General features: G+C 42.0%; 1 protein-coding gene across 4 annotated transcripts in view; it reads right to left on the minus strand.

The window, feature by feature from the left end:
• Positions 1-26,692, minus strand: part of ARHGAP6 (Rho GTPase activating protein 6) — a 484,849-nt gene that overhangs the window by 81,703 nt on the left and 376,454 nt on the right. The window contains exon 1 of one of the 4 annotated variants that reach the window (XM_038586814.1): positions 5,529-5,774. The exons of the other annotated variants lie outside the window; for them this stretch is intronic. The gene's annotated coding sequence lies outside the window, so the exon portion shown is untranslated. Of the gene's footprint in view, positions 1-5,528; positions 5,775-26,692 lie in introns of those variants that run through there. 4 annotated transcript variants of the gene reach the window in all.

A 26,692-nucleotide genomic window follows, 5' to 3' on the forward strand; every position in this document is an offset into this window, starting at 1 on the left:
TCTTAGAAAAAAAGAAAAGAAAAGAAACTGTCTTTTGAAACAGAGCCTGTTGATGAAAAAACCTGCCAGTATATGAGGGCAGAAGATAAGCATAATAGTATCAGACCCAGAGAATAATGAATCCATGACACCCATGCTCACCCATCAGACCTCTTAGGAGCAGGAAGACATGACCACAAAGGTCGCTATTGCCCTGTGATCCTCATGACAAGCACCCAGAAGAGTGCCAAAGCCCACCAGCACAGCCTCGACTGTGCTTCTGGCTGTTCCTCAACTCTCAAATCATGTTCCAGGCCGACATGTTTCTTTGGTGACTGCTCATCTCATAAAGGGATGACTCATTTTAAGGCTCTGGATCTAGTCTTCTGAGTGGTTGCCATAGGGTTTTTCTTTCAAGGTTGAAAGTGGATGATTTCAAATTTATTTCAATAAACATAAATGTAAGTGAAGTTGAAACTGACCCCATGTTTCTGGATAGACTAAAGGCCTTGACAGTTGTAAAAAATATCCTTTAAATCTGGAGTACTATTGGACTGCATTAACAAAGGGTAACAACATGCTACAAAAAAGATACAGCACAGTGGTTTTTGAGGGTGATTTTTGCCCCTTCAGGGGACTGTTGGCAATGTCTGGAAACATTTTTGGCTGTCATAAGTCTGGGGAGGGCTTTGCTACTGGTATCTAGTGTGTAAAGGTCAGGGATCTGTTCAACATCCTACAACACACAAGACAGCCCCCACAATAAAGAAATATCTGGCCCAAAACGTTCATAGTCCAGAGGCTGAGAAACCCTGGCATAGCATAGGTTACATCTGCTGTTAGGCCCAGATTACATAGAATTTACTTAAAATGATGGTGTCAGGAGCTATTAACAATCATTGGTGAATTTGGTTTAACATCAGATGCATGCACTATGTATTCTTAAGTATACTATGCATTATGTATATTATACACGTATCATTCTGTGTATTATGTAAGTAAACAGAATTATGGAAGTTATTTAAAACCAGCATTAAGAAGCACAAACAACACGAACCAATTTAAAAGGAACAAACAAACCACAAAAAGGTCTCAATACAACAGAATGTTGATCAAGTGGAGAACAATTCACCAAAAGCATTAACTAAAGAGACTTTCTTCCCACCAGAAGTATATGTCTCCACATTTAGAAAAAAAGAAGCAAAAGACACACTGAAAAACCAACAATCTAATATCTGTGATTTATTCAGAAAGGTCATTCTTTTGGGCTAGATTGCATCTCTACAAACAGATTTGCTTTTCCCATGAAATAAAATTGATTGAAATAATTTTGGTTTGGGTCTATACCACATTGTTTTTTTATGTCCTTGGGACTAGTCTCTAATTGTGGCATCTCTTTAGCCTCATCCAACTGTAAACTTCCCAAGGCCAAGGAAACCAGCAAGGAGTGCAATGCAGGGCTCTTCAAAATATGGCCTGCAGACCTAGGGCAGTGGAATACCTGGGCAGATGATTCTCGTTAAACATACAGGTTTCTGGGCTCTAAGAAAGATTCAGAGAATCAGGGCCACAAAGAATGGGGCTCGAGCGCCTTCATCATAAACCAGCATCCCCAGAGTTTTCTGATTTTTGCACAATAAAGACTGAGGCCCTCTGGTACTGTGGTGAAGACTTGGGTTCAGATAGAGATGAGCTCTTTGGCAAGATTCAGAGCATCTCTGAGCCTCAGTGTTCTCATCCAGAGGATGGAGCAAAGAACAAGACAACTCTCAGGTTTGTAGTGATCGTTTGAAACAACGCAAGTGCATTTCTTGGAGAGGGCTTATTAGCTCCCAGTAAGTCTTGAATACATGGTAATTAAAGTTATTCTATTAATCATCATTACTCTAAATTTGCATACCCTTTTTAAACCTGGCAGTTTTAGTGACACCAAAAACTCTTAAGAAATGTGCACTGAATTCATGAATAAATGCTTCCACTATGTGTAAGATGCCTCTTCTCGGTGGTCATAAGCCAGCCAGCTGGATTATGGCTCCACATGGGTGAGGAGCAGAAGAAAAGACCGAATCGGTAAGTTAAGGCCTGAAAAACGGCATGCCGTTTAGATAAACCATACTGGGGCCTAAATTTCTTTTTAACTGTTTTCTACTGTGGCCAGCTGTCATTCGTACAGCCAAGGTTCCCAGATAATCACCATGTGTTGCTGCAGCATGGCATAAATTTAAATACCAGGCTCGCAACCAACATTTCTGAAAAGGGCTGCCTAGTTCTTTATAACTCCAAAATAAACACATCATCAATGACAAGGAACTCCCTTCTTCTTCATGAGCTTCTGGGCAAAGCCGAGCATATCTGTGTAGCTGTCACACCCCTATTTGGACTCTTACAAGAAGTTATTCCTTTAGGGACTCAATAGAATAACATTCACTAATTCTTCTCTCGATTCGTCAGCCACTCCTTCTCAAAAGATCTTTATGAAAATTTGACACTTCTGCTACATCAGACATAATTTTTATGCTTTGTTAATCCCTTCTAGTCGGTTTTCTTAGAGAAGGAATTTTAGAAAATTCTGAACAGTTGGCAGGTATGGCAGTCCGTTTTAACCTTTGCTTTGGTATAGTAGCTATTTATTGCTACACAAGAAGTATCAAAAACTGTCACCGTAGCATTATGGAAATGTGCACTTCACTCATTCAACATGCACTGAATGAGCACCTTCCACAGGCCAGGCACTGTGCTGGGTCCTGTGGATTCTTCAGTGAACAAAACAAAGCTACCCTGCACTCAAGAAGCTTCCAGTTTAGCAAAGGAAATTGATAAGAAATGAACATAATAAATGAGTAAATTCCATAACAAGTGACAAGGGGCTAGACCCTAGGAGAGAAAGAAGGTAGTGTGTGGGGGGGTATCAGGCGTGCTGGGGGGTTGGTTTTCAGGGCAACCTTACCAAGAACATGATATTTGAGTCAACCCTTACATATGGAGGCAGATTCCAGGAGATGAGACTCTCAGGCAGGGATGAGTTGACACAAGGGCAGTTGGGGAGGTGGCAAAAGCAAGCGCTGGCAAGCGAGGCTGCCGGGGCTTAAATTCTGCTTCTGCCACTTTCCAGCCATGTGGCTTTTGGCAAGCTTTCCCTCCCTCCTATGCTTTGTTTCCTCATCTACGACATGGGGATAATGACAAGCCAGGACTTGGCAAGCAAATGCCTGTGAACCAAATCCCGCCTACCGATTGCTATTGTAAATAAAGTTTTATTGGAACACAGCCACACCCATTCACTTAGGTATTGTCTATGCTGCTTTCATTGGCCTGCAAAGCTGAAAATATTTACCATCTGGCCCTTTACAGAAAAAGTCTGCTGACCCCAGGGCCAGACTAAAGGTAAAGGCACATCTATGATTAGGATTTGTCTTTGGGAATCAACATTTTCCCTCCTCTCCTAAGATTTTCTCTGAGCAACATCCCACAGAGCCTGCAAAGAAATCACACAACATAGTAAGAATTGGGGATATTGGAAAGTATGAAAAGCCAGGGTGATATAAAAGCAGTTATCTGGGGCAGCCCTGGTGGCTCAGCAGTTTAGTGCGTGATCCTGGAGTCCCAGGATCGAGTCCTGTGTTGGGCTCCCTGCGTGGAGCCTGCTTCTCCCTCTGCCTCTCTGCCTCTCTCTCTCTCTCTAATAAATAAATAAATAATCTAAAAAAAATAAAAAAATAAAAGCGGTTATCTGCTAATGGCCTGTTCATTTAAATTACTGATAAACCAAAGACGTAGAAATGAACGTCGTCAAGCCAGCACTGTGCTAACACCATGCAAAAAAAAAAAACAAAAAGTCACTCAACATCTCGTTTCCCGTGGAAAGAACCTTTCTAATAGTGTGTATGGAGGGGATGCAGCGACATATTGGAAGTCCCCAGAGGCAAAACCAGCAGAACAAAAGGCCAATTTTACTTCTGTAAATCCTCAGTTGGATCATGGACCTGTCTACTCACCACCAATTTATTTATTTTTTTAAAAAATATTTTATTTATTCATGAGAGACACAGAGAGAGAGAGGCAGAGACACAGGCAGAGGGAGAAGCAGGCTCCACGCAGGGAGCCCGAGGCGGGACTCGATCCAGGGTCCCCAGGGTCAGGCCCTGGGCCTAAGGCGGCGCTAAACCGCTGAGCCACCCGGGCTGCCCCCCACCACCAATTTAATTCGGAGTTTTAAATTTCACTTGACTCTTGGATGGAGAGGAGGTAAAACAGCCTGCACTGACCCCAGAGTGTGGAAAGTGGAAACGTTTACAAGAATTAGAATTTTTCAAGGACAGGGCCGGCAGCTGAGGGTCTTGCTTATCCTTCGGTAATAAACTGAGCTCACTGACGTTAGAATGGCAGGCCTCTGACACGGACTGACCTTGAAGATCCCACTACCACTCACAGACCGTGCGTTCTCTGCTAGTTACTGCCCTGAGCTCTTTATTTGTGGTAGCTCATTTATTTCTCACAGCGACTCTAAGGGCGATGTTTCCATTATTCTTCCCATACTTCAGATGAGGAAACGTAGACACGGGTCCTAAGTTCACTTGTCAAGATTGCACACCTAGTGTAAGTGCCAGAGTTGGGATCCGAAGCCGGGCAGTGGGCTCCAGGATCCGGACCCCAAACCACTATACGTATTTTGTCACTTCTCATGAGAAATCGATCCAGACCCCCATGTCTACAAAGGAGGAAAGCAAGGTGCAAAGACGTTAGGTGGCTCCTACAGAAGCAGAGCGGGATCTGGGACGTTAGGGTCCCCTTCTGCCTCTTTCCGCCACCAGGTCTTTTCATTACAAGACACAGCCTTGGGGCCCCTGGGCGGCTCAGTGGATGAGCGCCTGCCTTCGGCTCAGGTCGTGACCCTGGGGTCCCGGGATCGAGTCCCGCATCGGGTTCTCCGCAGGGAGCCTGCTCTTTCCTCTGCCTGTGTCTCTGCCTCTCTCTGTGTCTCTCCTGAATAAATAAATAAAATCTTAAAAAAAAAACCACACCACAATGAGACACAGCCTTATAGTAGGGTAAGCCCGCCAGTGCTTAAAAAACCCAGGAGCTTCAGGTTTCCTCTTTTGTAAAATAAAGCCCATTAGATTCTTTTAGTAGCTTCATGTACTGTGCAAGTTGTTCTCCAAAGCCCTTATTGATCATATCTACGGCAAATAAAATGTTGCACCGAGTTCAAGAGGTCCAAGGGAGAGGAGTAGCCACCTTACTCTCCCAGAACTCAAAGGAGCCCGCGGGGCAGCGGCTGTCGCCCAGGCAGCGCCGGTCCGTGTGTCACCACGGCATGCTCCCCTCTGCTCCGCTTCACTCTTTGCAAGCTGCTCTAACATTATCAACCGATCTAAAAATAACATTCTCATAAATCGCTACTGGCACAGACAGGACTTGGCTGTCGCACATCTCAGACACTGATCAATCCACTCTTCCCAAATCACAAGATAGATGTGTAAGGATCACAACATTTTAGCACAATCACCTTCTCGAAAAGAAGCATAAGCATAGATATTCATATTGCTTACCCATGGATTCTATTCGGCCGTGTCTGTGCTGTCCTAATTTTACCGAACTAAGCTGGGAGTAGGAACTCGAGCCTGTTTTTTTTAAAGAAAAATTAGTCTTTTGGTAAAAAATGCATCCTGCAATGGCAGATTACATCGGGTGTCTGAGAAATGGCCCAGCTGGCAGAGCTGTGACTCCCAGGATACCTTTTGCTGCCAGAGACCTCTGCTACCGTGAATCTCGGGACCAAAAAAAATGCAATCTTGTCATTGGACATTGAGAAGTTCCTGTCCCCTCAGAACGGAGGCAGGCTGTGTCACTGAGTGAGCGTGTGAGTCAGTGTGTGTGTGTGTGTGTGTGTGTGTGTGTGTAGAGAGAGAGAGAGAGAGAGAGAGAGAGAGAGAATGGGGGAGGGACAAAAAGAATGCAGAAAAATTGAAACTGGATTTCCTGATTTTTATTTTAATAAGACTATTCTGAAGAGATACTCTGGAGTTAGGAAAAGATTCCTCTTTAAAAAAAATCCCCTTTTCCACAGGGATCTACAAATGGTAATTGGATTGTAACTGTGCAAACTGTCCTTATTAGGAATCAACCAAAGAATGTTGGAAGCCTCGGGTAAAGCCCCTGAGAGCATGATAAAGCACATAGGGCGCTTTCTTTGTGTAGGGCAAATTCTCAATTCCTAAATTATATTTTAAAACCACAGGCTTCTTCGTTCTTCTAACACCAGGAAAAAACAGTGAAAAAGGAAAAGATTTCATTCTCTTTTATACTGAAGCATAACACATGCTCTGAATTTTATGCTCTTTGTGGAACAATAGTCCTTGAGAAGTTGTTCATTTCCTGAACAGAGGGTGTGGAGGGCAGAGTGGATGTGACCACGTGGCCACGTTTAAGAGGGTGCAGGTGGGAGTCGGGGGTGGCGGGGAGAAATCCATAAAGAGCAGAAAGAAAAGGAAAGATTAAAAACATATCCCGATCACTAATTACCTTGATCTCCACGCATACCACATGGCACTGAAGCAAAAAACAATTTGAAAAGACACTTTTGTTTTCCAGTCGATATGAAGTTATAGTTCTCTTGTGGTCTCCAGTGAATTCCAACCAAAGGATCACTGTGATTATAACTGACAAGCTGAGAAATGATTTCATGGAAGATCTTACTCAAAACTTAGAGACTTGGGTATGTTTTTTACTAGGATTCTGTGAGGTTAATCATCACTTGATATAAGCCACACACAGCTTCTGTTGCTGCTGGCATTTATTTAGCAAGAGAAAGGAATTTAAAAACAATAAAATATATCAGATGGTTTTCTTTACTAGAACAATTACACTTACAGAGAAATTCAGACTCAAAATTGACCTGTTACTGCATAGACCTCCACCTCCACTACGCCCAAAACTCAGATGTTGAAAATAGTCATCATCATGCCAGCAGATAGTGACTATGGTTCATGTGCTCTGGATACTCACTAATGAAATTGAGACCCTCGTTTACATGTATTTCATGTAATAGTTCACATAAAATTGATAAATGTGCAATTCATTTGTCATTGTCAGGCAAGTGATCTTTTTAGTTTATGAATATGTGAAAACAACATGTAGTTCTCATTGTGAGCTTTCTAAGTGCTGGACATTTTTCTAAGTGTTTTATGGGCATGGATTCATTAACTGCTAAAAGAACTATAATGAGTGGGTTACATTACATCCCAAATTACAGATGAGGAAACAGAAGTTCAGAGAGGTTAAGTAACTTGCCCAAAGAGTCACAGCTTGTAAGTACTGCAGCTGTGATCCCAACCACTGTGAGGCTTACAAATTAATTGGAAGACAAAGCCACAGTCCACAGCCCACACCCCAGTCAGGGCCATGTCATAAGTGTCTAATGAGAAATAGCCACAGCAATTTAATAAGAATGATTACCTAATACTGGAATGGCCTGTTAAATCAATTTATTTAATGGAGACATACACTGTCAGGGCAACAAATGTTTCATAAGAAAATGACTATTTCTTTAAGTGAATAATCTCCAATGATCTCAAGAGACGACGTCTTGTGAAATTCCTAGTCTGTTTAAAGAGTGGAACCAAGTCTGGCCTGGAGAGGAAATGCAGAAATAATGGAGAAGTTGTGTATCTCTGGCATTCTTTGGAAAAATGTGGTCAAGCCAGAAAAACAAGGGGGTGAAGATGAAGAATCTTCTTTTAATCAAATATCAGCTCTTTAAGTAGAACCAATAAAAGGCCAGAGAGTCTCCCAAATGGCCTTGGAAATCAATATCGGGAAGCAATTGAAAGGTCCACTCTGCAGAAGAGCTTGCTAGCCAGAAAAATGCCTAGGACACAACAGTGGTCTTTTATCTATTGGACTCTTCATCAGACAAGGGTGCCACGCAACAGCTTATAGCTTCCGAATCTATGCCCATAAGTATTCACTCCACCTTCCTCTCTGGTTCTTCTGGGTTTTTTCTGTTTATGCTGTTGGGGATGTTTTGCACACTTGAAGCAAAAAATATTATAGAACCACTCTATCCAACTCTTGGGGTGAGTACATTTCCAATTACAACACCCTTTTGCTTAAAATCCTTTGAGGTTTCCTCTTTAGCTCCAGGACAAAGCCCACATCCCTTAGCGTGGCATCCACTGTCACATGTGTTGATTTAAATGGAGCAAAATCAAGTAGTCACCGCAGAGTAGCAAGTAATAACAATAATGATGATAACAGAAATTTATTGAGCGTGTATTAAGTACCAAGCATTGTACTTGGTACTTCACGCGTTCACTCCCTCCCACAACTTTATTATACAGAGGAGGGGATGGAGGCACATAAAGAGTGGAAAAGATTGGCCACTCAGACTCTTCTTGGGCACTCAGCTAAACCGCACTTCCCAGCCTCCTCCACAGGTAGCAGTGGTCATGTGACTAAGCTCTAGCCAAGGGGTTACGAGAGAGAGTGCTTAGCTTCACCTCTAGCCCTGGCCCCTGAAAACCTGGAGACAACAGTTCCCAGAGCTATGCATGGCACTCTCAGGCAGAAACCACACTTCTTAATATTCATGTCCTAGGATCCCCCGCCCTTCAATCCTGGCTGGCCCTGTGATTTGCTTGAAGCAATAGAATGCTGCAGAAATGACGCTGAGGTGATTCTGCTCCTAAGACTTAGGAAGGTCTGGCAAATTCTGCTTTTGCATCCTTGAGACCCTCCCACCACCACGTCTTAGGTCTGGTTAGTGTACTGGAGAGGCCATGCGCAGAGAGAGAGAGAGAAAAGCTTAGCTATCCCAACATCTCAGTGAAATCCAGCCTCCAGGCCACCTCCCAGGTAAATAAGGCCACTGCCAAGGCCAGGAGAAATGTCCAGCTGAGCCCAGCTCAGACTGCGGAGAGCAAATCAAATGGTTGTTGTCTTAAGTGCTAAGCCTCAGGGTGGCGTGCTAAGCCACAGGTGACCAAATCAACATCTTCTTGTGTTGAAGAGAGCGGAGCCCAGGTTGTCAAATCCGTGCTCAGAGCACAGCCATCCCACCAGTTGTGGACACTATGACATCATGAGTGAGCAATGCACTTGTACGGTGGGATTTGGGAAACGTATGTGAGGTAGCAGCTGACCTCACCTTCCTTAACTTCCTTTGTACACCCAGACAACAAACCAAAACAGTTTGACTCTGGAGTCCTGGCCCTCGGAACCTCTCCTGTATGTCTCCCCACTGAACCACATACTGGCTCGTCCCTTGACTTTCTACATTTTCACATGGCAAGAAAGAAGCTGAAAGAAAGAAAAGAAAGAAAGAAAGAAAAGAAAGAAAGAAAGAAGAAAGAAAGAAAGAAAGAAAGAAAGAAAAAGAAAGAAAGAAGAAAGAAAGAAAGAAAGAAAGAAAGAAAGAAAGAAAGAAAGAAGAGAGGAGAGAGAAAAGAAAAGAAAATCTTTTTTTTTTTAAAGATTTTATTTATTTATTCATGAGAGACCCAGAGAGAGAGAGAGAGAGAGAGAGGCAGAGACACAGGCAGAGGGAGAAGCAGGCCCCATGCAGGGAGCCCGATGTAGGACTCGATCCTGGGTCTCCAGGATCACGCCCCGGGCCGAAGGCAGGCGCTAAACCACTAAGCCACCCAGGGATTCCCAAGAAAATATTTTAAACAATGTATTTTAGTCCTGCTACCTTAAAGTGCATGATGAAAATGCGGTACCTTTTAGTTCAATTATCTATGGCCCCTACCCTGGGCTTGATCAGACCTTCCAGAGGTGGGGGTGACAAGTACTAGCACAGAAGGAGGACTCTGCATTCTCTCGCTGCTGTCATTTGCTCCCTTAACTGGAGCTCTCTATCCTCTCCCCACTCCCAGCACTTGACCTTGGTCTAATCTCTAGCATCCTCCTGCTACTATGGTGACCCATTTGCAGGGATCCTTCAGATCTAAAAATCTACCATCAAAGCAAAGTATTAGGTCACTGGAAAGTTACTTAAGGCCACGGATCTGAAATAGTCAAAACCTTAATAAAGAACATCTAATATTCAGTTAGTGCCTTTAAAAAAAAAGATTTTATTTATTCATTCATGAGAGACACACGAGAGAGGCAGAGACAGGCAGAGGGAGAAGCAGGGAGCCCAGTGCGGGACTCGATTAAGGCAGCTGCTCAATCACTGAGCCACCCAGGCGCCCCTCAGTTGGCGCTTACGGCCTCCATGGATACGCACTATCCACGCGTCTAGGAGGCATATACTAGAATGATCCCAGTCTTGCAGAGAAGAAAACAGAGACAAAGAGAACTTAAATAACTCTCGCCACTACAGAGTAAGGAGTGCAGGCCTCAGCGGTGGTCTGTTTTGAAATGCAATGGGTTTAACCCTTAGGCGACATCACAGCATGCCAGTGACTTTTTTTTTTTTTTTCAATGAATCCCTTATGGACCGAGTGCCCAAAGCCCTTATGAAGAAAGGTGCAGAAATGTGCACAAACAGAGGCAGGGCAGCAGGAGGAATCAGAACAGGAAGCTGGTGAGGCAATTGCCTCTAGGAGCAAGAGGAGGGACTGGGGTTTGTTTCAAAGGAAAAGGAAGGAGCAGGCATTTTAGAAATGTCGCATCCTTTACCAGCTGGGATCTGCATTCTACCGTTTTTGGGTCGAGGTGTAAGGTAAGGAAAGGGGCTTTTTAGGAAAGATGAATGAGGCAGAGCGGTGCAGAACAGACCAGCAGGGGCTGGAGAGAGTGAGCAAACACGGAGGTCTACAGTGAGAGTGGTCAATGGAAGCCCCAGGCGTGATGTCAACCGACGAAGAGGCTTTTGGCAGCCACAACACAGGCACATGTTAGGGATGCCTTCTTCAGGAGAGTCCCCTAATTTTTCCAATAAATGTGGATCCTCAGGGAGGCAGGTCCAATATCCCTTCACGGGGAAAGTGAGAAATTCGCATGTCATTTTATGAGTTGGGGAGGGTAGACCTAGAAAGATCATTCTCTTCTGGTTCTCATAGAGACACATGGACATGATGTCACTGGCTTTAACATGCTGCAGAGAGTGGCATTTCTTTTTCGGGCTGCTCCTTCTACCCACATTGCAAGGAAAGCTGAGTTCTAAGAATGAATGCTGCAGGTTTCACCCAAAAAAGGACACTCAGAGGAGAGGACATTCATTTTTGGTAAGATGTCATGTGGACGCTCTGCAGAGCAGGTCATTTATTCAGATTTGGGCAGATCCACTGCTCACTAAACAAGGAATGAATTTCGGAACAAGATTATCTACAAGATACGGGGATGCTGAAGTAATGTTAGCCCAAACTGGAGAACTCAATCCCTGATCAGATATTTCTAAATCAGCAGGAAATAAGGCAAGCCTTAAGGAGAGATGACTATCATATTTAGGAGAGGGAAAACTCTATACTGGAAACTCGTAGGCAAAACAGAATTGGCAACAACAATAGCAAATACCAAAGTGAATTCCTTTCTGGTTTCTCATTTCAGTGCTACATTTGACAACATTTTGTTTCATCAATTGCACCTAACACTCTGCAAAGTCTCCACTCAATGAGGTTTTTCTCTACAAGACAGTAGTAGTGCGCAGCTCAAAACCAGCACCAACGGTCATACTTCGGACTGAACGGGAAAAAGCAACTTAACACATTTCAGCCGAAGGCTGGTAATTAACTCCTCTAAACCTTTAGTTGTTGACCAAAAGTGAGCAAGTAAGCTATTTTGTTTTTAAGATTATCTATCTATCTATCTATCTACTTACTTATGTAACAGAGAGAGGGAGCGAGCACAAGCAGGGGAAGGCAGAGGCAGAGGGAGAAGTAGGCTCCCTGCTCAGCGAGGCTCCCCGATGCGGGGCTCGATCCCAGGACCCGGGCACCAGGACCTGAGCCGAAGGCAGATGCTTAATCGACTGAGCCACCCAGGTGCCCCACAGTAAGCTATTTTAAATTTAAAAAAATATGCATTTGCATTACTAGAGTGCAGAAAAACTCTAGCTTTAATAATATTCTTGGGGTATTTGCTTCAAAAGCAAAATTAGAGGCAGCCTGGGGGGCTCAGCGGTTTAGCGCCGCCTTCAGCACAGGGCCTGATCCTGGAGACCCGGGATGGAGTCCTGTGTCGGGGTCCCTGCATGGAGCCTGCTTCTCCCTCTGCCTGTGTCTCTGCCTCTGTCTGTGTGTGTCTCTCATGAATAAAAATAAAATCTTTTGTAAAAAAGCAAAATTAAAAAAAAAAGCAAAATTAGTTCAGATGCACGTGGTGATTAATGTTAGAAGAAACTCTGTAAGGACCGGCAGTTCTCTACCTGGCTGCACACTAGAATTACTTGGTGCATACCCCAATTTCAAAAAGAAAAGAAAAGAGAAGAAAAAGGAAAGAATTAACTTGGTGCGGTTTTCAAAAATGCCCATGCCCACGCACCTCTCCAGAGCAGCAAGGACCTCTCCAGAGCAGCAAGGACCTTTCTACGATGATGGAAATCTTTGTTACCTGTACCATCCCGTATGGTGGCCACTACCTACCCGCGGCTGATGAGCTCTTGAGATGGAATCATTTCATTTCTAGTCTTCTCCAGCCTGCATTGATCTAAATGGCAACAGCCACGGTGGCTAGTGGCTACTGTAGTGGACACCACAGGTACAGAGCACATCAGCCAGACTCTTCAGGGCTGTGGCCCGGGCTCTGGTAGGTTTCCCAAGCTGTCCCAGGGATTCGAGGGAACAATCCCAGATGAGAAGCACTGCAAAGGCCTGGGGTTAAGAAAACCATCGGGCGGCAGAGTCCTTACTCTTTTGCCTTTTTCTCCAAACTCCACGAAGCATCTGCCACACACCTTCTGCTCTCTTCCTCCTGCTTCCACGTACCCCTCCTCGCACCCCTCCAAACTCCCCCGTGATGGGCGCACTGTCTCTATACGCACTCATCCACTGACCCCGCCAGATGTCTCTGACACCAGGGGCAGATTCTTAGCCTTTTCCTTCTCTTTCACTGGCAGCAGAAATAAAACCTAACAATACTACCAATTGGGAATTAAATCCCCAAACCCATGCACCCATAATTTAAAATTGTTTCTCCTTCGTTCAGGCTTGATCCAGATGCCACTTTCTACGCTTTCCGCCACGGATGCCACAGGGAATGTTTCTGACGGTAGTGTGGTGTGGGGGCAGTGCGATAAGCAGGCCTCACGTGCTCGTTTGCAGCTGTTTCCTTCCACCAGGACACAGTGTTACCCCACAGGGGCTGCACGGAGGGCTCTATGTTCTGACTGCCAGCCTTTTAAGTCCAGCTCAGCCCATAACCAGCCATGTGGGTATCTAACGATTCTCAGCCTCAATTACCTGCTCTGGGAAGTGGGGATAAAAAACAAAACAAAACAAAACAAAAACAGACCGTGGGGAAGGTGGAGCAATGCGTTCCATTTGCATGATGAATGAGACATGTGTGACACACAAACACACTGTCCCAGAGCCAGATTTTGATTCCCCCATACACACACACATACACACACACACACACACAATTTTGTGGTGAGTAAAACAAATATCAGGGCAACTTTTTCGGGAGGAAGTCATGGAATTCATCAAAGGATGCTCTAAGCACATGATTAATTCACGTGGCCATATGAAGACCATTTGGAAAGTGGTTAATGAGGAAAGAAATAATATGCTAATGTGACTTTTAAAAAATATATCCCATTTATTTATTTTAATGAGTCTTCATTTTTATTTATTTTTAATTTTTAATTTTTTAAAAAAGATTTTATTTATTTATGAGAGACACACAGAGAGAGAGAGAGAGAGAGAGAGAGAGAGAGAGGCAGAGACACAGGCAGAGGGAGAAGCAGTCTCCATGCAGGGAGCCTGATGCAGGACTCGATCCCAGGATTCCAGGATCACACCCTGGGCCGAAGGCAGGTGCTAAACCGCTGAGCCACCCAGGAATCCCGAGTCTTCATTTTTATTGACTCATTATTAGTTAATATTAATGGAGCAAGGAAGTGTATGCTAATAAACATAGATAAACATCACCTTATTCACAAAAATGGTAAGACTCAAAATTTCAGAGTTCAGTGATAGCAACAGAAAGAGCATTCTGCACAATTTTCAGGCACAGAACACTTGGTCAACCTTTTGGTAAATCTCAACGGCTGTAGCCTGACATGTCTCAATGTTGTTTTCACTCACAGGGACTATTGATTTATGTTCACATTTTCTTCACTGAGTTCTGCTGCCTTCTTCCTTATTAAATATCCATCTGTGGGTAGAACCACTTTTTAATGTAAGAAAATATAAAATTATAACCCATTAGCACCATGAGAGTTCGTAGTCAACACAACTATTAATGGTAAGGCTTGCTCATCAGTGACTCACAGCACAGATAAGCTAAGCTGGGAGCTACGCTCCATTCCCAGGGGATTTAGATATGTGAGGAATAACTAACATTTCTTGTGGATGTACATATGTACCCATCATTATTCCTGGCCCTAGTCATGTGCTCCCTGCTTTAATCGTTAAATAACTTTATGAGGTAAGGTCTATTAATATAAGCCATCTCCCAGATGAAGGAATCAAGGACTCAGGAGGTTAAGTAACTCACTCAAGGCACAGAATGCAAGTGACAGAGCTGGGATTCAAAGTCATGGGCCTCCACCCCAGGGTCTGGGGTCTTAACCTCACCCTAGCATCTCCCTGTGAGTACCATCCCTTCCTCACAAGGAGCGGCAAGGTATGACTCAAGAAAGTGCATCAGAATGAAATCCTCTCTCATTTCATTTTCCTACAAAGTAAAATTCTGAAGTTTGTAAATTATCTATAATGACTAATATTACTTCTAACACATTGAGTGAGGCATGACTTGACCTTGAGGTGTGAACTGTTGATCTCCAGTAGGAATAGACGAAGTCCAGTCCCAGTCATATCCAGCCTCCCGCCTCTTTTTATAAACTAGAGCCCAGAGAGGCCTGTTCATTTCCATCCTGGGGTGGGGGTGGGCGGAGGGCTGTGTCCTAATACAATGGCAGAGTTGAGTGGTTGCACTAGAGATATAGGACTCCCAACGCCTATAACATCTATGATCTGGCCCTTTACAGAAAAAAGTTTGCTGACCTCCTTCTCGACCCACTGAAAAATCACCAGACAAGTAGTACAGGAAATGATGGAGTTTCCTAGGGCGTTTCACTGTTTCAAACAGCAAGGGAACTGCCTCTTTTTACAACCATCATTACAACATATACATATGTTATGTATGAGCCGATGGCTCGATAGAGATCGCTCAACAACTTATTTTTCCTACATGTTTCTTTTAAGGACCCAAATGACCTAGATGCTTAAGATGTGTAGGGAATCACTTGTGATGTCTCACTGAGAGAAGCAAGAAGAGGACTGGGAATGTTTAAATGTCAGTTATTTTCCCAGAAAACTCTAACTTCCTATGATACCTCCCTCCTATCTAATCATCACATTCACCTTTCCCCCTCCCGCATTTCAGCTATTTTCCTGACTCTGATTTAAACATCAACTCTCTGCCCTTGTGCCTTTGTACAAGTCCTCGCTGGACTGTACATTCTGGAAGGACAGACACAGCACTTAGAAGAAATAGCAATTGAGTTTTGTGCCTTTGCATATCTGTGGGTTGAAAGAAAGCTCTTGAGAAAGAACACTTCTGCGTCTATACGGAAAACTATTTGTGTCTATTAGCATGGAAACAAGACCAGCGGGTAACATTTATATTTGGGACATTTGTTCTAAAGTAACCCAAATCACTTCCAGTAAAATGAAAAAAACCTTGCTTCCTGGCTTTTACTATCAAGTGTCAAAACATGTAAAAGGGCTCAGGAACAGAGAGAAACTGATTTGCAGAATGACACAAAATGCCAGGTATGACATAAAAACAAACCATCTGAACTATCTGGCATGAATCTGAGTTTTTAGCTGCCATGTTTCAGACTCTTTTTTCCAGAAATGTTTTCTTCTAGAGATACTACTTTTTAAATCATAAATTAAAAAGTGTTTTACCTACCTGGCTAAATGTTTTTGCCTAAGGTAAATAATGCTTCCTTTGAGCAACAAAACATACAGGAACTGAAGTTTTTCACAAATAAATTAGAGTGATATATTACAGGGATTTGGAGAAGTATAATAAACGGGTGCATTTTTAATAGACTTTATTTTTTAGAGCAGTTTCCATTTCATGGCAAACTTGAGAAGTACAGGCATTGCCCCAATACCCTTGCCCCACACCTGCACAGCCTCCCCCACTATCAACATTCTCCCCCAGAGGGGACATTTATACAGCTGATGAACCTGCACTGATATGTCATCATCCCCCAGAGTCCCTAGTTGACATTAGGGTTCATACTTGGTGTTGAGTCTGGAGAATGTATAAGGCCATGTTTTCACAATCATGGTATCATACACAGTATTTGCAATGCCCTAAAAATCCTCTCTACTCTACCTCCCTCTCTTTCTTATAACCCCTGGCAACCACTGATCTTTTTGCCTTTTCCAGAATGTCAGATAGTTGGAATCATACAGTCTGCAGCTTTTCAGGCTGGCCTCTTTCACTTAGTAATGTGCATGGAAGGTTCTTCCATATTTTCTCATGGCTTGATAGCTCATTTCTTTTTAGCACCAAATAATACTGAATTGTCTGGATGTGCAACAGTTTGTTGATCCATTCACCTACTGAAGGACACCTTGATTGCTTCCAGGTTTGGGCAATGATGAAAAAACATCCACGTGCAGGTTTTTGTGTGGACATAAGTTTTCAGTTCCTTTGGGTAAGTACCAAGGAGTATAACTGCTGGATAGTATGGTAAGAGTATATTTAGTTTTGTAGTGACTGCCAAGTTGTCTTCCAAAGTGTCTGCACCATTCTGTATGCTCATGAGGAATGTATGAGACATCCTGTTGCTCCACAGCCTCACCAGCACTTGATGTTGTCAATACTTGATGTTGTCACCAGCACTTGATGTTGGCCTAGGTTTACACCATTATAATAGGCATGTAGTGGTATCTCATTGTTGTTTTAGCTTGCATTTCCATGATCACATATTACTTTTCATGTGCTCATTTGGCATCTGTATATCTTCTTTGGTAAGGTGCCTCTTAAAGTATTTGGCCTATATTTTATCTTGTTGTTTGTTTTCTTATTGAGATTTTTAATAGTTCTTTGTATTTTTTGGACAATAGCTCTTTATCAGATATGTATTTTGTGAATATTTTCTCCCTGTCTGTGACTTGTCTTCTTATTCTTTTGACATTGTTTTTCAATGAGCAGAAAATTTTAGTTTTAATAAAGTCCAGATTATCAATTATTTCATGCATTGTGCCTTTGGTATTGTACCTAGAAAGTTATCACCACACCCAAGGTCATCTGGATTTTCTCCTTGTTATCTTCCAGGAGTTTTATAGTTTTGCATTTTACATTTAGGTCTGTGATCCATTTTAAGTTAATTTTTGTGAAGGGCACAAGGTTTATGCCTAGATTCTTTTTTCTTTTTTGATATGTGGATATCCAGTTGTTCCAGCACCACTTGTTGGAAAGACTATCTTTGCTCCATTGTATTGCCTTTGTTCCTTTGTCAAAGATCAATGACTATATTTATGTGGTCTATTTCTGGGATTTCTGTTCTGTTCCATTGATCTACTTGTCTGTTCTCCTGCCAATAGCACATTGTCTTGATGCCTACCATTTTATACTCAGTCTTGAAGTCAGGTAGTGTCATTCTCCAACTTTATTCTTCTTCAATATTGTGTTGGCTACTCTGGGTCTTTTGCCTCCTCATATAAACTTTAGAATCAGTTTTCCAATATCCACAAAATAGCTTTCAGGGATTTTGACTGGAATTGCTTTGAATCTATAGATCAAATTGAGAAGAACTGACATCTTGACAATATTCAATCTTCCTATCCATGAACATGGGATATATCTCCATTAATTTAGCTCTTTGTTTTTATTCATCAGAGTTTTGTGGTTTTCCTCATACAGATGTTGTACCTATTTTGTTAAGTTTTTGCCTAAGTATTTTAGTTTCAGGGGGGCTGATGTAAATGGTATCCTGGTTTTAATATAAAATTCTACTTGTTCATTGCTGGTATATAGGAAAAGCAATTGGCTTTTGTATATTAACTTTGTATCCTACAACTTCGCTATAATTACTTATCAGTTCTAGGAGGCTCTTTGCTGATTGCCTCAGATTTTTTCATACCTAATCACAACATCTGTGAACTTGGTGGAGATCCAGGAGGTAAAACCTACACAATTGGCAGGGCCTCCTGATGACTGGGTCTCCCTGGAGTTTTTCATTCTCAGAGTTGTCCACACTGAGCTTCCAGGAATTCATCAATTACAGTTCAGGTTTCCCTACCTGGGCACTGGTTCCTTTGGAGATTGTTGCTCCAATAAGTTTGATTCTCTATATTCACGGGTCAGTCTCTCCAATTTTTAGAGGCAGCAAGTTGCTCTATGACCTCTCTTCTCCTATGGATCTAAGAAGAGTTGTTGATTTTTCAGTTTGTTCAGACTTGTACTTGTTGGGTGAAATGGCAACTTCTAAGCTTCTCATGTGCCAGACCAAATACCCAAAGTTCTGATTAAATTTTTTAGATAAAACTCACATATCATAAAAATTTAAAGTATATGAGTCAATGGATTTTAAAGTATATTCATAGAATATACTTTATGCAAACATTACCATTATCTAATTCCAGAATATTTCCATCACTCCAAAAAGAAACCCTAAACCCATTAGCAGTCACTCTCCATTCTCTTCTCACCCCAGGCCCTGACCACTGATGATCTATTCTATGTCTCTAAGGACTTGTCTAGTTTTTACTTCTAATATAAGTGGAATTATACCATATGTGGCCATTTTGTTTCCAGTTTCTTTCTCTTAGCATATTTTCAGGATTCATCCATGTTGTAGCATGTATTAGTACTTTGTTCCTTTTTATGGTCCAATAATATTCATTGTATGGATATATCAAATTTTGTTTTATAATTCATTAGTTGATGGACATTTGGGTTGTTCCCACATTTTAGCCATTATCAATAAAGCAGCTGTGAATATTTCATGTATAAATTTTTATGTGAATATATGCTTTCCATTCTCTTGGGTATATGCCTAGGAGTGGAATTGCTGGGTCATATGAGAACTCAAAGAGTCCAATAAAAACAACAACAAAAACTTCAACATGGGTTGAAACGCAAAGATCTAAAAATATTTTTTATTATAAAACTTATTTCCCACCTCATTCCTTTCATGAAAGATAAAATATCAACAACAACAAGCAAACCCATGCAATATTTCTGCTTCATACAGATTGGCCATCAGAGCTTTTACCAAGCAATGAGAAGAAACACAATCCTTCAGTTTCTTTTCTTTTCACAAGCTGATGATCACGAGTAGCTTGAAAAATTTAAACATTGTGGTAGCATTCACTTTTTTAATTAAGCATTTATTTAAAGCATTTTTTTTTTTAGAAATTAGCCAGGTAGTGGCTATAGCAAAAAAAAAAAGGTGAATAAAATCTTTAATCCCTTTATGTTCATATTTTAATTTCAAAGACTAATTGTTAATATCTATTCTGGTAATTTCACATAAAACAAAGTACAGGGATCCCTGGGTGGCGCAGTGGTTTGGCGCCTGCCTTTGGCCCAGGGCGCGATCCTGGAGACCCGGGATCGAATCCCACATCGAGCTCCCGGTGCATGGAGCCTGCTTCTCCCTCTGCTATGTCTCTGCCTCTCTCTCTCTCTGTGTGACTATCATAAATAAATAAAAATAAAAAATTAGAACAAAGTACAGTTCAGAGCCCAGTTCATTTCAAGGAAGCATTCTTATCTATATCAGGAGAGAAGCTAAAAATACAATGTTGCACTGATTAGTTCAATAGCCTTGTTTTCATTGCTCTTATGCTCTTTGATTTTATTGCTCCTGGTGGAGGGAGCCAGAGAACTTAATACCTCTTGCAAGATCATCATTCTGTGCCATAAGAATTGAGGATAGGAAGCAAATAAATGAAGAAGATAGTCACGTGAGCTTCTTTCTGGCTCTACAGAACACTACATGGCACTCTCCAGGGTTGAGACATAGAGGAGCTACTGGCACAGATAGAGCATTTGGCAGAATAATGGATGCCCAAAGATGTTCACACTCTAATTTCTGGAACCTGGAAATACGTTGCCTCACATGGCAGAAAAGACTTCGCTGATATAATTAAGTTAATGTCTTTGAGATGGAGAGAGTCTCCTGGATTATCCAGGTGGGCCCAATGTAAACACATGCGTCCTTAAAACAGGAGACCCTTTTCTAGTAGAGTTCAGAGGGAGAGGGAGATAACTAGAGTAAAGCAGTCAAGGAGATACAACCTTTCTGGTTTTGAAGATGGAGATAGGGTGCCATGAGTCAAGGAATGTGGGTGGCTTCTAAAAGCAAGAAAAGGCAAAGAAATGGATTCTCCCCTAGAGCCTCTAGAAGGAATACAGCCCTGTTGTCCCCTTGATTTTACTCCGGTGAGCCCCGTGTCAGATTTCTAACCCAGAGCTGTAAGATAATAGGTTTGTAGTGTTCTAAGATACTAAGTTTATGACATTTTGTCATACTAGTGATAGAAAATGAATACAGACGGAATCAGGGATCTTATACGTCTATGAGGGACTCCTAAATCATTTAAAGCAGGATTTCCTAAATTGTTCCATGATCAAGTTAGTTTGAGAAAGTAGTTCACGTTAGTTGCGTCTTATATAGTCCTGTTAGACAATAACTGAAGAAAAATTGAGGAGTCCTGCAGAGGGAGCACTGTAACTCAGGGTACCTTCTAAATAAATTTGTTATAATATCACCTCCCTTCCTTTTTTCTTCTCAGAAAGTCTTTTCCAACCCCTCAGAGCTCTCAGAACATAGTTGGGAGATGCTGAACTAATCTCACCTGCTCAATTGAGAATCTGAGACCAAAAGGGAAGAAGTGACTGGCAACACAAAGACACAACCCTGGCCTTATACTCCTCATCTGGAACCCTGTCTAGGGCACCACTCTGTCCCACAGAGAAGAAGATACCGTTTTCTGGCACCTGAGTGTATCCAAGTTAGACCTCTGGTGGGAGGAAAGGATCTCAGGTGAGAATCAGCCCAATGAAGCTCATAACAGATAAAATTCTCTACTCAATAATAACAGAAACAATAGGGCTGCTTCAGCACTGAACATATTCTCTTATTTAAAATAAAAGCATTCAACAAACTATTGAAAATTTACCAATTTCAGATTAACAAGAGGAATGCAATAAAATATTTCCCCACAGTGATTTAGCATGTTCCTAAAAATGTCTAATTCTGCTGCCAGAGTCCACTTCCCATAAATTCTGGTTTCCATAAATGCTGATTTGAGAAGGAACAGAGGTACAACCGAATGCTGTTGTTTTCAATTGTAGCACTTAAATAATGCTTTCCCCACATTTCCCACTGCCTGTTCCAAGGGCTGTGAACCCACTGTCCTTTGATGTTTTTCAAATACACATTATCCACATCCTTTTCCAGAAAGTGAATATTTTTTCCCACCACCTCAGCTTTTAGATAATAATAATAATAATAAAGATTTTGACTAATAAAGCTCACAACTCTGAATACTTTTTTTTTACGCCAAATACTGTACTGCATGCATCACATGAGGAATCTCATTTAATCTTTATAAGAAATGATTAAGGAAAGTATCAACTTTTGTTGATATCAACAACTATCAACTATCAACATTTGTATTGTTCGTATGAGCCACCTGAGGTACTGAGAATTTAGGTACTTTGTCCAGGGTCATGCAACAAAGAGTGGTGGGGCCAGAATCTGAATAGGATCTGATTCAGAACCAGTCCTCTGTAAGCAGCAGCCCAGTGGTCCTCAGCTGGGGGTGATTCTCCCTTGCAGGGGACATTGGCAATGCCTGGGGTTATTGTCTGTCATCACAAATGAGGGGTGGAGCAAGACTGGCATCTAGTGGGAGGAGGCTGAGGATGCTGCTAACCATCCTATAGTGCACACAACAGACCCCCAAGCAGAGGATCATCCCACACTAAATGTCACGAGCTCCAAGGTTAGGAAACACTACCTTAGCCTAATACCTTCCAAAGGCCAGGCATTTAGAATGGGCCATTTGTTGGTAAGATATGTGATTCTCATTTCCAGGTTAGAAACCTCAATCTCCACCTGGGAAAGGAGGTTATCTCACTGTGTTGTGGAGGGCACGTAGAGCCATGGCATCCCTTGGGTGCATCTTCTCATAGCATCAATTTACTCAATCGCTTCAGCTGGCAGTTTCACACTATCCCCTGACATCCTGGTACATTAGGTCATTTTCTTTTCTGTCTTTCATTGGACACATGAGAGAGGCCCTAGCCCACTAGGGAGTGTCTGAAAGGGGCCAGAAAAGAGATTCTGGTTTTCATTAGCTTTGCCTTGTAGTCCAGAAGACACAACAGCAGCATCTGCGTCACAGATAATGGCAACAGCAAAGGGATACAGCCACAATGGGTTGCTTGGGGTGCAGACCAAGTTTACAAGTCAAAATATTTTCAGAGAACAGTTCTGCTGTATCTACTCAAAATGTTATTGTTCATATCATTTGACCCAGCAATTTTTAAAATATTTTATTTATTTATTCATGAGAGACACACAGAGAGAGGCAGAGACACAGGCAGAGGGAGAAGCAGGCTCCCCGCGGGGAGGCCAATGCGGGACTCGATCCCGGGACCCCGGGATCAAGACCTGAGCCAAAGGCAGATGCTCAACCACTGAGCCACCCAGGGGCCCCCGACCCAGCAATCCTATTTCTAAGAATGTATTTTACAGAAATATTTAGAAAATGTGGAAGATACAGTCACAGATATTCATTTCAATACCATCTCTGACAGCAAAGAAAAATGAAAACAATAGAAATGTGTGCATATTTTCATCAAAAGATGTACGCTAGAATGTTCATAATAGCATTATTTGCAACAGCCAAAATCTGTAAACTACCCAAATGGCCACCAAAAGAGAATGGATAAATTGTGGTATATCCACACAGTGGGATACTACATAGAAATAAGAATGAAGAAACACACTTCAACCATCTACAATAATATGAATGAATCCCACAGACATCACTTTGTGCAAAAGAAGTCTGACACAAAAGAGAATCTACTGCATGAAACTATTAATACAAAATATAAAATTAGTCAAAACCAATCTGTGCTAGGAAGAGCAGATAAGTTACGCTTGGGGAGAAGTGACTGCAACGGAGTCCAAGGGGGCCTCTTGGGTGCTGGTCCCATTGCTTCCTCATCTGCCATAGTTGTGCTCGCTTTCTGGAAACTCATTAAATTGTAAACTTGTGCATCTTTCTACATGTGTATTTTACACATAAAATATATAATATGTAATTGTGTGTATATATATGAAAACAATTTATATATAACAATATAACTAACCAACTATATATATATATATATATATATATATATATATATATAAACAACCTAAAGGTGACCGGCTATATATGCTATGAAATGGGATATCTACTCAATAGAATTCTGAAGAAAAATAAAGTAGCTCACTCTGTACAAACCTGGAAAGACGTCCAATGTATATTAAGTTAAGAAAGAAAGTTGCAGACCAGCATGATAATGTGTCTACTATAATTTCTCCAGGAAATGCATGTTATTGTAAGCACAGAAAGTCCAGAAATTACGCCCTCAAATGGTTAATAGGAGCTGTCACTTGAGGATGGGATTCTTAGGGACTTTTGACATTCTGCCTATTGTATATCTATACTGTTGAACTTATTTACAAATATGCATTATGTTTGCACTCAGAAAAAAGGATATATGGAAAGTTAAGATGAACAAAATACGCCTCAAGTTTGAGATGGTTATTATTTCTTCGTTCAGCAAGATGAGGGTTTCTGATGGATGAAGGAAATGATAATGAAATAAACCTAGTTCCTTGCCTGCAGGGTTGCTAATTGAACCCAGTGGTGGAGGTCACGTTGGTTTGTTGCTGGCAATCTTCACAATTGATTCAAATTAGCACTTGTTTGCTGGGTTGCTCCACATTCAAATCTAGTTATGGTGTGGCCACCGCAAACAGAATTCTTGGCCACACAAAGAATGCATCTACAGAATGGCAAAACAACTGGATTTGTTTGATTAAATGAACAAAACCATATATTCAGAGGAAGGAAAAATCAAAACAGCTGCACCCAGAGTAACCCACTCAGATGGGTGGTTCATGAAATGTACCCATTCATTGAATCAACATTTTAGCAGCCTCATGCGGACTCTGTGAAACATCCAGTTTGAAATGAAATACTCATGAATAAACCAAGAGACCATAAGAAACACTTTTTTTTTTTGCCCATCATCAGCAAATGTTTGCTGAGTGCTCCCTGTGGGTCTGCCATCATGATAAAACTGTGGATCTGCTTCTACTACTTTATAATCAAGGGCAAGTGTCATTGTGTTGAGTGTTCTTGATTCCACACATGACACTGAATGGAAGTTCACTCAAAAAGAAAAAAAAACCCACTGATTTGGGCAAAGTTGATAAAACTACAGCTTTTCAAATACAGTAAAGGTCTAGGAGACATATAGGCCAGATGGCTAGATTGTATCCCATGCATCTCAGCCCTGGCCGCACATTATATTCAAACGAAACAGAATATGCAGAGATGTTCCTGGCCATTGAAATTTCTGAAAGCTCCCCAGGTGATTCAAAAACACAGTCAGAGCCGGAGCCATAGCTTGGACCAATTGAATCAGAAGCTAGGTGGAATGGGACCCAGACATGAATATTATTTAAAAGCTGCACCAAGTAGTTCTAAAGTGTAATCTGCGTTGAGGCCAATTTCTTCTAAATTAAGATTATTAAAGAAGTCAAAGGTGGCCTTTCAAGAAGCATTTTGTAAAGAGACCCCATATTACTTGGTCTCAGACTGTGCAGTGTTGCTAGAAAAGTGATCGCGTGGTGAAACTGTACCATGCTATGGTTTCGGATGCTCCCGCTTACACACATAGAAGCATATTCCCAGTCTGTGAAGTGCTCACTACGGTTAAACGCTGTTGTGTGTGCTTGATTTCGATCACTTCGTTTGGTCCCCATGATCATTCTTGAAACAACTGAGGGGAACGGCTCTTCCCAGATGAATCACCGCACAGAGAGGTTTTTCCAGAAGTTTTGCTCTCATTCGATTTTATAGCTGACCTGTGAGACTCGGGCTCCTTCAGGAGCTCTATCTATTGTACATCCTAGCTGGCAGTGGGAGAACAGGTTAAGGACATGATCTTACAAATATGCACACTTAACATCTCGAAAACATCTTCGGAACATGTCCTTTTAAATAAATTGAAGTCAGCATGAGTTTAAGGCACTCAACACAGCCCTGATAGAAACAAAAGCTAAAAGCAACATTCTGTAATTGTATTTAGAGAGAAGCCACCACATAACAGCGACCTACTTGTAAACCCAATTTGAGGTCCCTAACTAGTCTGATAGCCCCGCCACACACAGCCTCTCAAGTCCTACAGGGTCAAGGTTACACAAAGGCAGACTGACCAAACACTTCCTTTAAACTGAGAGCAGGAAACACACCATTTGTTACCTCAATGATCTGAAGCCTCCCACCCTGAGCAGGGCACAGCTCGAGAGCAGGAATGGGTGCCAAAGGCACGATATCCTGTAGCCCATTCATTTATAAACGAGTTACCAGAGGATGAGGGCCTCCTCCACTCGTGCATTTCTGAGCAGAAAAGAGGTCACACTTATAAACTGATTTTTTTTCTGAAATTTACGTATTTCTAAAGCCCACACACTTCCTCTCTCCCCTCCATTCCTTAGACTAAGTTAGATTAGTAAGATATGACTAAACTGTGATTGCCCACTTGTTTTCGTTAGCCACAGTATAAATCAAATCTCATGCTTCTTTTTGCTTGCTCAAGGGGTCAATTTTAACGCTGAGTTAAACAAAACTCCTTGGGAACCCTTAATACACCTCTACGGTTCTAACATAGAACATGCCAAATTTAAGTTTATATGCTTTTTGAATTATTGGCACCATGCGTGGTTCCAGTCCTTTATTATGAAGACCTCTGGCATATTCCACTTTGTTTTTATTTTTTTTTAAATGACAATTTCAATCTTCTTTAAATAATCTGAAGAATAGGCGACTTTGCCCACCGGATATTTTTTGGACAATAATTTCATCCAAATAACTGTTGTGCTGCTTTCCCCTATTCATCTCTTCACCATTTCCTAAAAGGCATCACAGCATCACAGAACTTTAGAACTTGGGGTTCAATGTTTGGACCTCCAAGGACCCTGAAACAATGGTCTTTCCAGAACAGCATGCTGGGTCCCAGTACCAATCCCACTTCCTCCACCTGTAGTCCCAGCTCAATTCTCTGGTAACTGTAGATCTGTGGTACTCCACTGGGAGCAATTTTGTTCCCCTCCTCCCCTAGGGAACACATGGCCATGTCCGGAGACACTCCTGGCTGTCACAGCTGGCGAAGGGTGTGCTACTGGCATATAGTGCGTGGAGGCCGAGGAGGCTGCTCAACATCCTCCAGTGCACAGGACGGCCCCCCACAATAATTACCTGGCCCCAAATGCTGAGAGTGCTAATGTTGAGAACCGCCCCCAGTACAGGTTTCTCAGAGATCCATTTTCCAACCACATGGTATA

The sequence above is a fragment of the Canis lupus genome, chromosome X, assembly GCF_011100685.1.
Source record: "Canis lupus familiaris isolate Mischka breed German Shepherd chromosome X, alternate assembly UU_Cfam_GSD_1.0, whole genome shotgun sequence".
NCBI classification, from domain to species: Eukaryota; Metazoa; Chordata; class Mammalia; order Carnivora; family Canidae; genus Canis; species Canis lupus.